Here is a 14,131-nt window from a genome sequence, read left to right as displayed (position 1 = left end):
ATCCTCACCAAAAATCAGCCCATTCCGAAACTTCTAACCCATGTAGGACAAAACGCGTTTGTTAAAGTGTGTGGTAAAACTTAGGGTGCCGAACGGGACCCTATATATATAGAGATCATTCTCACCAAAAATCAGCCCATTCCGAAACTTCTAACCCATGTAGGACAAAACGCGTTTGTTAAAGTGTGTGGTAAAACTTAGGGTGCCGAACATTTCCCATATATATATATAAGGTCAGGTTCAAAGGACAACCATTTCAACACACATATAGACAACGTGTTTTGTCTTATATGGGTAAAAATGTTTTGTCCTACATGGGTTAGAAGTTTCGGAATGGGCTGATTTTTGGTGAGGATGATCTCTATGGTGAGGAGATCATCCTCACCAAAAATCAGCTCATTCCAAAACTTCTAACCCCATCAAAATTGATTTACAAAAAATGGACGGTCCACGATTTTTCAACGTGTAAACATGGGGCTAAACATTTCGAAATGGGCTGATTTTTGGGGAGGATGATCTTCTAATCATAGAGATCATCCTCACCAAAAATCAGCTCATTCCAAAACTTCTAACCCATGTAGGACAAAAAACGTTTGTTAAAGTGTGTGGTAAAACTTAGGGTGTTGAACATTTCCCATATATATATATATATATAGGGAAATGTTCTGCACCCTAAGTTTTACCACAAACTTTAACAAACGTTTTTTGTCCTACATGGGTTAGAAGTATTGGAATGAGTTGATTTTTGGTGAGGATGATCTCTATGATTAGAAGATCATCCTCCCCAAAAATCAGCCCATTCCAAAATGTTTAGCCCCATGTTTACACGTTGAAAAATCGTGGACCGTCCATTTTTTATAAATCAATTTTGATGGGGTTAGAAGTTTTGGAATGAGCTGATTTTTGGTGAGGATGATCTTCTCACCATAGAGATCATCCTCACCAAAAATCAGCTCATTCCGAAACTTCTAACCCATGTAAGACAAAACGCGTTTGTTAAAGTGTGTGGTAAAACTAAGGGTGGCGAACGGGACCCATATATATATATATATATATATATATATATATATATATATATATATATATATATATATATATATATAGAGGGTAGCGTTCAATGGCAAACTTTTTAGCAAACTTTTTGGCAAAACATTTTTCAAAACATAGGTTAGAGGTTTTGGAATGAGCTGATTTTTGGTGAGGATGATCTCTACGGTGAGGAGATCATCCTCACCAAAAATCAGACCATTCCAAAACTTCTGACCCATGTTTACAAGCTGAAAAATCGTGGACCGTCCATTTTTTGTAAACTGTTTTTGATGGGGTTAGAAGTTTTGGAATGGGCTGATTTTTGGTGATGATGATCTCCTCACCGTAGAGATCATCCTGACAAAAAATCAGCCCATTCCAAAACCTCTAACCTATGTTTTGAAAAATGTTTTGCCAAAAAGTTTGCTAAAAAGTTGGCCTTGAACGCCCCCCATATATATATATAGGGAAATGTTCAGCACCCTAAGTTTTACCACACACTTTAACAAACGTTTTTTGTCCTACATGGGTTAGAAGTTTTGGAATGAGCTGATTTTTGGTGAGGATGATCTCTATGATTAGAAGATCATCCTCCCCAAAAATCAGCCCATTCCGAAATGTTTAGCCCTATGTTTACACGTTGAAAAATTGTGGACCGTCCATTTTTTGTAAACCATTTTTGATGGGGTTAGAAGTTTTGGAATGAGCTGATTTTTGGTGAGGATGATCTCCTCACCATAGAGATCATCCTCACCAAAAATCAGCTCATTCTGAAACTTCTAACCCATGTAAGACAAAACGCGTTTGTTAAAGTGTGTGGTAAAACTTAGGGTGCCGAACGGGACCCATATATATATATAGGGTCCCGTTCGCCACCCTTAGTTTTACCACACACTTTAACAAACGCGTTTTGTCTTACATGGGTTAGAAGTTTCGGAATGAGCTGATTTTTGGTGAGGATAATCTCTATGGTGAGGAGATCATCCTCACCAAAAATCAGCTCATTCCAAAACTTCTAACCCCATCAAAATTGATTAACAAAAAATGGACGGTCCACGATTTTTCAACGTGTAAACATGGGGCTAAACATTTCGGAATGGGCTGATTTTTGGGGAAGATGATCTTCTAATCATAGAGATCATCCTCACCAAAAATCAGCTCATTCCGAAACTTCTAACCCATGTAGGACAAAAAACGTTTGTTAAAGTGTGTGGTAAAACTTAGGGTGCCGAACGGGACCCATATATATATATATATATATATATATATATATATATATATATATATGGGTCCCGTTCGGCACCCTAAGTTTTACCACACACTTTAACAAACGCGTTTTGTCCTACATGGGTTAGAAGTTTCGGAATGAGCTGATATTTGGTGAGGATGATCTCTATGGTGAGGAGATCATCCTCACCAAAAATCAGCTCATTCCAAAACTTCTAACCCCATCAAAAATGATTTACAAAAAATGGACGGTCCACGATTTTTCAACTTGTAAACATAGGGTTAAACATTTCAGAATGGGCTGATTTTTGGGGAGGATGATCTTCTAATCATAGAGATCATCCTCACCAAAAATCAGCCCATTCCAAAATGTCTAACCCATGTAGGACAAAAAACGTTTGTTAAAGTGTGTGGTAAAACTTAGGGTGTTGAACATTTCCCTATATATATATATATATATATATATATAGGGAAATGTTCAGCAACAAACATTTTGACAAACATTTTGGCAAAACATTTTTGAAAATATGGGTTACAGGTTTTGGAATGGGCTGATTTTTGGTGAGGATGATCTCTACAGGGAATAGATCATCATCACCAAAAATCAGCCCATTCCAAAACTTCTAACTCATCAAAAATGGTTTACAAAAAATGGACGGTTCGCAATTTTTCAACCTATTAACATGGGGCTAGAAGTTTTGGAATGGGCTGATTTTTGATGAGGATGATCTCCTCACCGTAGAGATCATCCTCACCAAAAATCAGCCCATTCCAAAATCTCTAACCCATGTTTTGAAAAATGTTTTGCCAAAATGTTTGTCAAAATGTTTGTTGCTGAAAGGGACCCATATATATATATATATAACCCCATGTTTACAAGTTGAAAAATCGTGGACCATCCATTTTTTGTAAACCATTTTTGATGAGTTAGAAGTTTTGGAATGGGCTGATTTTTGGTGATGATGATCTCCTTATCGTAGAGATCATCCTCACCAAAAATCAGCCCCTTCCAAAATCTCTAACCTATGTTTTGAAAAATGTTTTGCCAAAATGTTTGTCAAAATGTTTGTCAAAATGTTTGTTGCTGAACATTTCCCTATATATATATATGGGTCCCTATCCGTGGCCAACAGTTTGGCAAACATTTTGGCAAACACTTTTTCAAAACATGAGTTAGAGGTCTTGGAATGGGCTGATTTTTGGTGAGGATGATCTCTACGGTGAGGAGATCATCCTCACCAAAAATCAGCTCATTCCAAAACTTCTAGCCCCATTTTACAAGTTGAAAAATCGTGAACCGTCCATTTTTTGTAAACCATTTTTGATGAGGTTAGAAGTTTTGGAATGGGCTGATTTTTGGTGATGATGATCTCCTCACCATAGAGATCATCCTCACCAAAAATCAGCCTATTCCAAGACCTCTAACCCATGTTTTGAAAAATGTGTTTGCCAAAATGTTTGCCAAACTGTTGGCCATTGAACGCTACTCTATATATATATATATGGGTCCCGTTCGCCACCCTTAGTTTTACCACACATTTTAACAAACGCGTTTTGTCTTACATGGGTTAGAAGTTTCGGAATGAGCTGATTTTTGGTGAGGATGATCTCTATGGTGAGGAGATCATCCTCACCAAAAATCAGCTCATTCCAAAACTTCTAACCCCATCAAAATTGATTTACAAAAAATGGACGGTCCACGATTTTTCAACGTATAAACATGGGGCTAAACATTTCGGAATGGGCTGATTTTTGGGGAGGATGATCTTCTAATCATAGAGATCATCCTCACCAAAAATCAGCTCATTCCAAAACTTCTAACCCATGTAGGACAAAAAACGTTTGTTAAAGTGTGTGGTAAAACTTAGGGTGCTGAACATTTCCCTATATATATATATATATGTAAGTGGGGGGGGGGGGGGGCGTTTAAGGGCCAACTTTTTAGCAAACTTTTTGGCAAAACATTTTTCAAAACATAGGTTAGAGGTTTTGGAATGGGCTGATTTTTGGTGAGGATGATCTCTACGGTGAGGAGATCATCATCACCAAAAATCAGCCCATTTCAAAACTTTTAACCCCATCAAAAACAGTTTATAAAAAATGGACGGTCCACGATTTTTCAACTTGTAAACATGGTTTAGAAGTTTTGGAATGAGCTGATTTTTGGTGAGGATGATCTCCTCACCATAGAGATCATCCTCACCAAAAATCAGCCCATTCCAAAACCTCTAACCTATGTTTTGAAAAATGTTTTGCCAAAAAGTTTGCTAAAAAGTTGGCCTTTGAACGCCACCCATGTAAGTGTGTGCGTGCGCGCGTGTCTATGACTGTGACGTGAGGAGAGTAAAAAAAAAAAATAAATCCAAGTTGTTTTGACCCAATCCCACAACAAGTTTTCATTAGAAATCGGTTTGAGTTGGATTACTGTTAAATGGTTAAGCATTTACACCCTCAAACATGACATGACAGTTTCTTGTTGATTTAACTCGTTGAGTCAACTAAGAAAAGAGAATTAGGAAGGTTCAGGGAGAGTTGTTTTGACTTCAAAATTAGGAAAGCTTGTAAATACCGTTCTAAACAGACTTTCTAGCAATGTTTTATAAAGAATAATGATTTTCTAACTAAAAAGTCTTCACTCCTTCAATACTCAGCTAACATGTCAAGGACTTTCTATTTAGTATATCAGTGCTCTTTTAAAAATTGAATGTCCGAATAGAGTTCAATTCGATCTAACCGATTTACATTTACTAAATAATTCTTATATATAAATATATATTGAAAATATAATACACTTAAGAACTCAAAATTTAATGGAGAATTCTAATTAGATTAAAAAATTAACAGACATTTAAAGAGAAGGAAATTATTATTTAGTCTCTATAACCTTTAAGAAAGAATAATGATTTTCTAAAACCCCCCCCCACTGACACACATGTTATATATTTGTACATGCAATATATAATTCCATTAACACATAAAATTAAGGATCTTGAATCTAATATATATATATATCAAGATTCATTCAATATAGTCATGTTTATAATATTCATGAATTTAGAAAGCATAACTTGCGACATTGCAATCCGATAAATCAAAATTTATGACTAGGTACACAAGCAAATGATTCCCCTTTTGATTCTTCAATACTAGACTCAACTTCTCATCTTTACTCTATCAATTGGATCGACTAATGCTTTCTATTCTTGATGGATTTCAATCCCAAAATCCTAGAAAACGTCTCCACTATACTATGTTCAAGGGATACATTTTTCTTTGAAATCCATATCATCTTTGTTTGCTGGAGAGTCTCAACCTTGAGTTGAGGCTAGTATTCTTCATATTAGAAAAAATATATATATATATATTCTTGAATACATTAATTAGGAAGTTTCTTAATCACATGAAGAACCCAAAAAACATGGTCGAATGCCACAAGAATGTAGATCTAAAAATTCTAAGAATTTTGAATATGCGAAAAATTTAACATAAAAAAGTACTTTTTTGTATTTTATTCTCGGGGAAATTATCAATAAAAAAATCTATAATTAAAATTATTTATCAAAATAATACCAATTTTTTTAAGATTATCAAAAGAGTAACAAATCAGCACTTTAAGTGCCGAAATATTTTTTTTTATTATTTTAATTCAAATTTCTGTAAGTTCCATTTTTTTTTTTTCTAAAATAAAAAAATTTTGTTTTTGGGAGCATGCCCTATTTGGCTCACAACCCAACAAACATTTGACATATGGCGAAATAACATCAACAATAGAACAATAGAGAGAGCTTCTCTCTCTTGCCCGCCCACATATTTATTTTTTTAGATTTCAAATATTAAAAAAGGTCAATGGGCTCATATTTATTATCACATTGACAATCCAACAATACAGTCTTTTAGATTTTATGAAAATATTTATATTCAAAAATAAAAATTAAAAAAAAATATTATTTTTCGAGCTTGATCCAAAGTGTGGAAAGTGGATGGCCATCGAGCACCCAAATTTAAAAATAAAATTCAACAGTGAAAAATTACTATTATTATTATTTTTTTTTAAATTCATATAATTTTGTCTTTTACAAGTCCATTGCATCTGATTATGTTTTTAATGTCACATGGTGATCAAATAAAAAAGTTTGCTTTTTTTTTTTTCACTATGGGTAGGAGAGAGAAAGGGGTGTTGTCAAAAATAACAGGAGAGAGAAAGTTTGTTTTTAATGCTAAATGGACGCTGTTTTTAAAAACAAGTTTTCTCTCTCCTATTGTTTTTAGCAACGCCCAAACTCTTTGCAAAGTAAAAATGAAGAGAAATTAAAAAAAAAACATCTTGACCCTCTCCTTTCTTATCAACAACCTTCTACTCTTGTAAGAGAGATACTAGTCTTATTGACAGTTTAACCAATTGTAATTTTAAAACTCATTGAGTCAAGTTGGAAGAGAGAATTTATACTATTCTTATATAACTGATTTTCAGAACAAAAGCAGGGTAGATATTTATTGCTTTATAAAACAAAAAAAAAAAATTCTGTGCTTTAAGTGAAATATTTTTATTTTAAAAATGGCAATTTTCCATTTTTGAAATTAAAATGAATAGTATGTTGAAATGGGAGTTTCCCAATATTTATCTACCTTAATGGAGATTTCCATTGGGAAATTCCCACTATATATGATGTCATAATGACCCTAAAATTCCAACAAACTACAAAGGTGATTATTGATCCAAATCTTCTAAATACTGAGGCATATTTTCCACAACATGGGCTCCATATAAACTAAAATTAGGAAGATTATTTTTCCGTTGTAGTTAAATTGTTAATTTCTAAACCCTACCAAATAAAAGATAAATAAATAAATAAAAAGGAGACCAAAGATTTTGATCTGGATAAAGTCTAAGGGTTTATTTCTGATTAATTCTACTCTTTTGATTAATTATCATAGAGGTTTACGATACTAAATATTTGATCACCTCAAATTTGAAGTTTTCAGATACTGTGACTCAAAATACTTCCAGTCACTAGTGATTTATTCTACTCTGTCGAATTTTTTTATATTTTTGTTTAATAAGTTGGGTTGTCAGGGGACCCACTCATTCAATAAAGAAGATACAACGCTACACATTATCATCAACTAAATTCGATGTTGAGCGTATCATATTTATGTAGGATATTTATGATACCACTTGGCGGAAAAGAATGGCCGCCTGGGGTCACTGAATATTCAAATGACTCTTGGCTTGTGATACACGTAATATAGTTTTCTTGGGTCCACAGAGATGGGGACTTGACTTATTTTATGTTTAATATAGTTTTGTTTGGGTTCAATTTGTTGAGGAGATTCCCAGAGAATGTGTATATATTCCCATCTCAACTAACTCTTGCACATTAAAATTTTCTTTAAATGATTGACCATGGGTTGAGTTGGGTGAACCAAGAGCAAGTCAACGCTGATTGAAGCCTATTATGCATAATTATCTACTTGTTCAACTAAAAAAAAAAAAAAAAAGTATACCATGGAGACAAATAGGAATGGGAATTCTCCCCTTTTCCTTGATGATGTGACTTCCTTAATGATGTTACTCATAGATCACACTCGTGAATGGGTCAGACTGAGTGGGGCCCTTTAAACCTCACGATACATACAACTAAAAAAAGCAGAAAACAGAATGGAAGAAAAAGAATGCTCCATGACCTGATCATAAAGGGTAAATTATCATTTCTTGCTTTGTATACGACGAAATTCCAATCCCAATGCACTGTTCATTTTAATTCCTAAAACATTATTTCTAGTGGAATTGCCACTTTTATGATAAATAATGTCACTTAAAAAATATCTGCGATCTTGCCATTAAAAAATCAAGGATATTTGTCTTTAAAACTACTTGTGATCTTGCTGGTAATTTATCAGTGATATCGTAACTTTAAATTAGATTTACTAGCTGTGATCCCATTGGAAAATAAGTTTTGGGAATTAAAATGAGCAGTGTGCCAAAATTGGAAGTTTTGCAAAAGTTGCACATGTTTATGAAATTTTCTCATTATAAAATGCCACTTCTATATTTTGCTCACCTTGGTAAAAAAACACAGCCTAATTGTTTATTACTAGGTGTGTTAATGGGTCATCCCTAATTGGGCCTAAATTTTTTAACAAAGCCCACCCATTTATTAAGTGGGATGGATCTTATAAAAGTCAATAAGAACAAACGTGATGAATTTATATTTGGAGCAATTTGTCTATTGGGCCAAACTAGGTTTTTTACTTGGGTAAATTTTAAAAAAGGGTAAGAAAGAGAGAAAGGGATGGGAAGGACTTAAAATCATTTGATCAAATTGATTTTTGGCTATGCATAAGAAACTTATCGTTATTCGGTTGGAATTGTTTCATTGTTCTTAAACATAAGTGACCTTCAGGATCTCAACCCTTACACAGTTGGAAACTAATCTTTTGCACATTTCATGCACAAAGTCTAAGGGTTTATTTCTGATTAATTCTACTCTTTTAAGTAATTATCATAGAGTTTTACGATATTAAAGATTTGATCACCTCAAATTCGAAGTCTTCAGATACTATTACTCAAAATATTTCCATTCACTAGTGATTTATTCTAATCTGTCGAATTTTTTTAATATTTTTTAATAAGCTGGGTTGTCAATGGACCCAGCTAGTGATGGGATTTCCTTAATAATGTAACTTGTAAAACACACTCGTATGTGGGTCAGACTGAGTGGGGCCTTTTTAACCTCACGATACATACAACTAAAAAAAAAAACAGAAAACATGTTTACCAGTGGGATCGTCACTTTTATGATAAAGGATGTCACTTAAAAAATATCTGCGATCGCCATTAAAAAATCAAGGATATTTGTCTTCAAAATTACTTGTGATGTCGTTGGTAATTTATCAGTGAGATCGTAACTTTACATTAGATTTACTTGCTGTGATCTCATTGGAAAACAAGTTTTGGGAATTAAAATGAGCAGTGTACTGAAAATTGAAATTTTTACAAAAGTTGTACACGTTTATGGAATTTTCTCATTATAAAATGTCACTTTTAAATTGAACCTTACAGTTTTGCTCGCTTCGGTAAAAATATAGTAGCCTAATTGTTTATTACTAGGTGTGTTAATGGGTCATCTCTAATTGGGCTTAAAAGTTTTAACAAAGCTCACCCATTTATTAAGTGGGTTGGATCTTAGAAAAGTCAATAAGTCCAAACCTGATGCATGCAATAAGTCTATTGGGCCAAACTAGATTTTTTTTAATTTATTGGGAAAATTTAAAAAAAAGGATAGAAGAAAGAGAGAGAACGTGACGGGACACATTTCATGCATGCCTAGATATCGAGAGAAAGTGTTGGAAAAGAATTATTGTAACTTGATGGAGAAATTGATACAAAAGAAAGTTGAAAATTAGTGATGACAATGATCCAAAGACTTCAAGGCTTAATGATGAATCTCGTGTGGAAGATTGTGATCATAATAAGCTGGGTCCTGTGTGTATACCAGAGTCAAAAGTACTCTGGCAAAGAGTTAGAGCTGGAGGTCTCAGTGAAAGAGTTGGACTACTCTGGAGCATTGTACGCGTTTGGGGACCAAACTCTATGAAATGCTTCCAAAAGTACTTTTGTGTTGGAATTGCATTTGGGAACCATCCTGAGTTCTCCTAACCCCCTGAAAAAAAGACTAAAATACCCTTATATTCAATATGTGACTTTTTTTTTTTGTCATTTAACATATTAAGTTAGTCCCATCAACATAGCAAAATAAAACAGTGAGAGTTTTAACAAGAAAATACAAATCACCTAACATGTTTAGAGTTACATACATTAAATACCCTTGAATTAACACTATACATGCAATACACTTGGAGGAAAAAAATTTGTTCAAGCGAAACCAATTTTCAGGGATAAGGCTTTGATGACAATTCACTGCTCATGGACCTATGTCTTAGGAATTTTTTATTGCTAATAGATAAGGTAACATTTCATCAAGAGTTATCAACTCCCTTCAACCTTATCCCTAAATTTTTTTGTACTCCCTACATGCACACCAATCAGTGAGTTGACTCACGTGCCAATTGATGAAAGCATTTTCATATTGAATTGATTCTAAAAGAAACTTTAAAATTGATGATTTGACTTGACAATATTTTCCCTTTTTTAAAAAGAAAGTTAAACCACCCCGATGCACTTAATAGAATTCAGCCACTATTATGAGAGATTCATGGTTTGATCATACAGTCATATCCAATGCTAGGTAAAAAAAAAATATGATCAAAACATTGGGTCCAAATTTTCCATGAGATCATGAGCATGGAAATCCTAGGACCTGCACATGGAGAGAACTTATAGCCTCACAAGTCGATAAATATTAAATAAATAAAAAATTGAATTCACCTTAGGAATCAAACAAGGTGTGGTTGCAGTGAAAATTCCTTCAAAATTTGAAAACTTGGATTGCTCCTCCGTTTATTCTGATCGAACTCTTAAGAGTAGGTCAATTGTGGAGAGGATAGGGTGATGGTGTATAGAGTGATCGAGGGTAATCTCAGTTACCTAACGTAGAAAGGAGGTGGAGACCGTGAGGTCATAACATCATAACGAGCAAAAAACAACAGCCCAAGACAATTGTTTTTTGAAAAAATGACTCCTTTAAATGTCGTAGGAACAATCGTTTTGGACGGAGGTAACGCCTGAAAAAGAACTTGAACCATTAAGAGAATTTTGGTTCAAAATTCTATTAGAAAATCTAAATATTGCTCGAAAAGATGTAAAAGAACATCATAACTATTGTCTTTGCTATTGGCTATGCTCAGAGTATCTCAATCAACAAATGGTAGTCTATACAGATCAACTCACACTGAATTTTTACCCTGAGAGATAGAGAGTTTGAATGGAATTTGCACACTTATAATGTATTTCACATAAGCAAATTAGTTAAGGAGCAGACACATTGGGCTTCTTCATTGGTGCTCTCTCCCTTAACCTCCTCGAACTTCCCTGTCGTCAAATTTACCCTTGACATTGGCTTCTTAAGGAGATTCTTACCAATCTGCACCAGATTTGGCAGCTTCTCTTTCACCGTGATGATAACCGATGAGGCATCACTCATCAATGTGTCATCCTATAAAATTCATTGCAAGGAATCATGACAAAAACAACTAACTACAACTCTACACTTATATATAAGAACAATAATGATTGCACCCATAATAATTCTCATGATTTAAAATAAATCAATTCAACAATTAATTTTATTTTAAAACACAGGTCTATTTAAAATACAGGTCTGAATGCGAAGATAGTTCTTGAAATAGTTGGTTTGAAAAAGTAAAAAAAAAGCATGAATGACTACTACATTTGAGCTAGCATTGTTGAAAACATCGATCAAGGGTGTGCCACCTTTATTGTACAACCATTCAAGCAAACCCCACTTGGAAGATTGAGTTGCACTATATCTCTTCTCTTACTTAGTTGTCCCTATCCCTAGGGAAATGATGAAGTAATTGGTGCAATCCATTGGTTTATTATGGAAGAAATATGTGTTGTGCTTCCCTTAGATCCATAATCTTGATGCATACATACTTGGCTATAAATTTTTTTACTTTAATCCTACTAAGAGAGCTACACATTTCTTCATCATGGTCAAACATGTGTAATATGTGTGCATAGTGTATATTATGATGCATGAGAGATAAATAAGTTTAAAAAGAAACTTCAATCTCCATCTTTTCGGTCAAAATGCCTCAAACATTCTATGCCCTAAGTTGATGTTCAAGCTATTTAGAATGAGGGAGGGTTCTCCATTACATTCTAAAGATTTTCTAATAAAGAGGGAAAGAAGAAGAAGATGCAAGCTTAAAATAAAACTAAATCCTAACCCACATTGTCCATTGATAGTTTTGAATGAGATTATTTCGAATAGATGAACTAGAAGTTAAGAATTTTAGTTACGTGTTGGAGGTAAGAGATTAGTGTTCGAATTGTTATAGATTGATTGAAGATGTAAAATTGAACAAATATTAAAATAAAATTTTGGTGAGTAAGGTTCGCTCCTCAATGACAATAGTTATTCAAATTTTCTTTCGAATTAAAACCAAAACAGATTTTCAAAATAAATTAGAGGATTTGTAACTAAAAAGTAGAGTGAAATTGAAGCAAGAAGTGAATTTAAAGCAATATAAAAGAACTTAGAAAGATTAAATCAACCTTTACAAGTTATCTTAAAGGAAATGCTGAATAATTATGATTCTAACTCAATCCACGCAACAAACCATTGTTCGTAGATTAAAGATAAATCGATTAACTCTTATAGATGACTTGAAAATATAAATGTGAATCCTTAAGTTAAAGGAGATTATTATATTTGTATCTCAAATTCATCACAAAGTATGATTAAGTTTGCTCTCATCTAAACACGAATCATCAAAGTTAGAATAATAGGTACAAATTGGATGATCTCACTTTAAGAGTCTTCACAAAACACAATTAAAGTAGGGGCACTAGAATTAATTCAGTAATGTTAAGATGAACTCATTTCGACGTCATTGACCTCTCTAAGGAGAGTCTAGCCGATCATCGTGAGGAACAGTTTGCAACAATAGTAAAATAGAGAAAATATAGTGGAAAAGAGGATAAGAAAATTCTGTGTTGCATTTTGATTCAAAGCTTGAAAATATGATCTTACAATGGAGTTATAAAGAGAAATTAAAGATAAAAGATGAAAAAAATAATTCTTGAGCTCTCACTTCTACAAGGATTCTCTCTCTCAAAGAAAAACTATAAAATAATAGAGAAACTCTTCTTTTGGGATAATCCCTCAATTTATAGATTTTCTATTTGGGTTATTGGGTCGAATTTTTGGCTTAATTGATTCGAAAAGAGTTTACAATTGCAACGGCCAAAGATTCTAGAATATTCTACTTGAATCTCAAGACACAATTCCTTGAGATTATCATAACGCACCACAAGGGGGTCGCAACACAGTGACATGGCAACATTTGATGCTGAGTTTTGGCTGACTACTCCCTTTTTTATTGCATATTGAAATGAAAATTGTGACAAAATTATTTGTGTTCAAGATTGCCTCTCTTTACCTGCAAAAGGTAGAAAATTCTATTAGCTTTGATAATTTGGTAATTTCATATAATTTACTCTTATTTAAGGAGAAATAACAATTAGGTGTTGATAATTCTTGTGTAATTACGATCCATAAAAATGACTTTATGGGACCTTATTAATTAGTGATGGTTTTTGTTTGGAACTTGAAGGTTGAGAGAAGGTTGAAAAATTGATGTTTGAGTAGAGTAGGGATTTTGATAGAGTTTGAGGTTGAACGATGGGGGCTTGAGAGCATGAATTAATCATAAGAAGAGCTTTTGTAAAATTTTTAAGGATAAAGTGGTCAAACCTTAAAAGTAAAGAGAATAGACATGAGGTTTTGGTTGTTTCTTTTGAGATTTTCTATCTATGAGGGTAAAAATGGAATTTGTAAGATGAAATCTAAAAGTATTTTTGATTTTTAATTTTTTAATAAATAGAAATAAGATAACAAAAGTACTTTTGCGATGGTAAGTAGGGGAGTGACATGTGTAAAGTTGAAATGGTCTATAAAATGTAAACTTGGGTTCTCTTGTAAATATCCTTAAAAGCAATGGTAAATATATATTTTTGAAATAGACCAATGGGAGATCTTCATGTATGTACATGAAGATTTTTATCTCTAAGGGATATGATTGAAAGTTCTCTTAACTTTCAAGATTTTTACCAAAGATCAAACCACCTTTTTGGTTTGACATCACTTTTAAGAGAGGGTATTCTGGGTATTCTCAAAAGAGTTGACTTTCTAATTAGGTTTGAGCATTGAACATTGAGACTTATATG

Source organism: Akebia trifoliata, chromosome 10 (assembly GCF_017979445.1).
Source record: "Akebia trifoliata isolate Shusen 1 chromosome 10, ASM1797944v1, whole genome shotgun sequence".
NCBI classification, from domain to species: Eukaryota; Viridiplantae; Streptophyta; class Magnoliopsida; order Ranunculales; family Lardizabalaceae; genus Akebia; species Akebia trifoliata.
Note: the sequence above shows the minus strand (reverse complement) of the source record.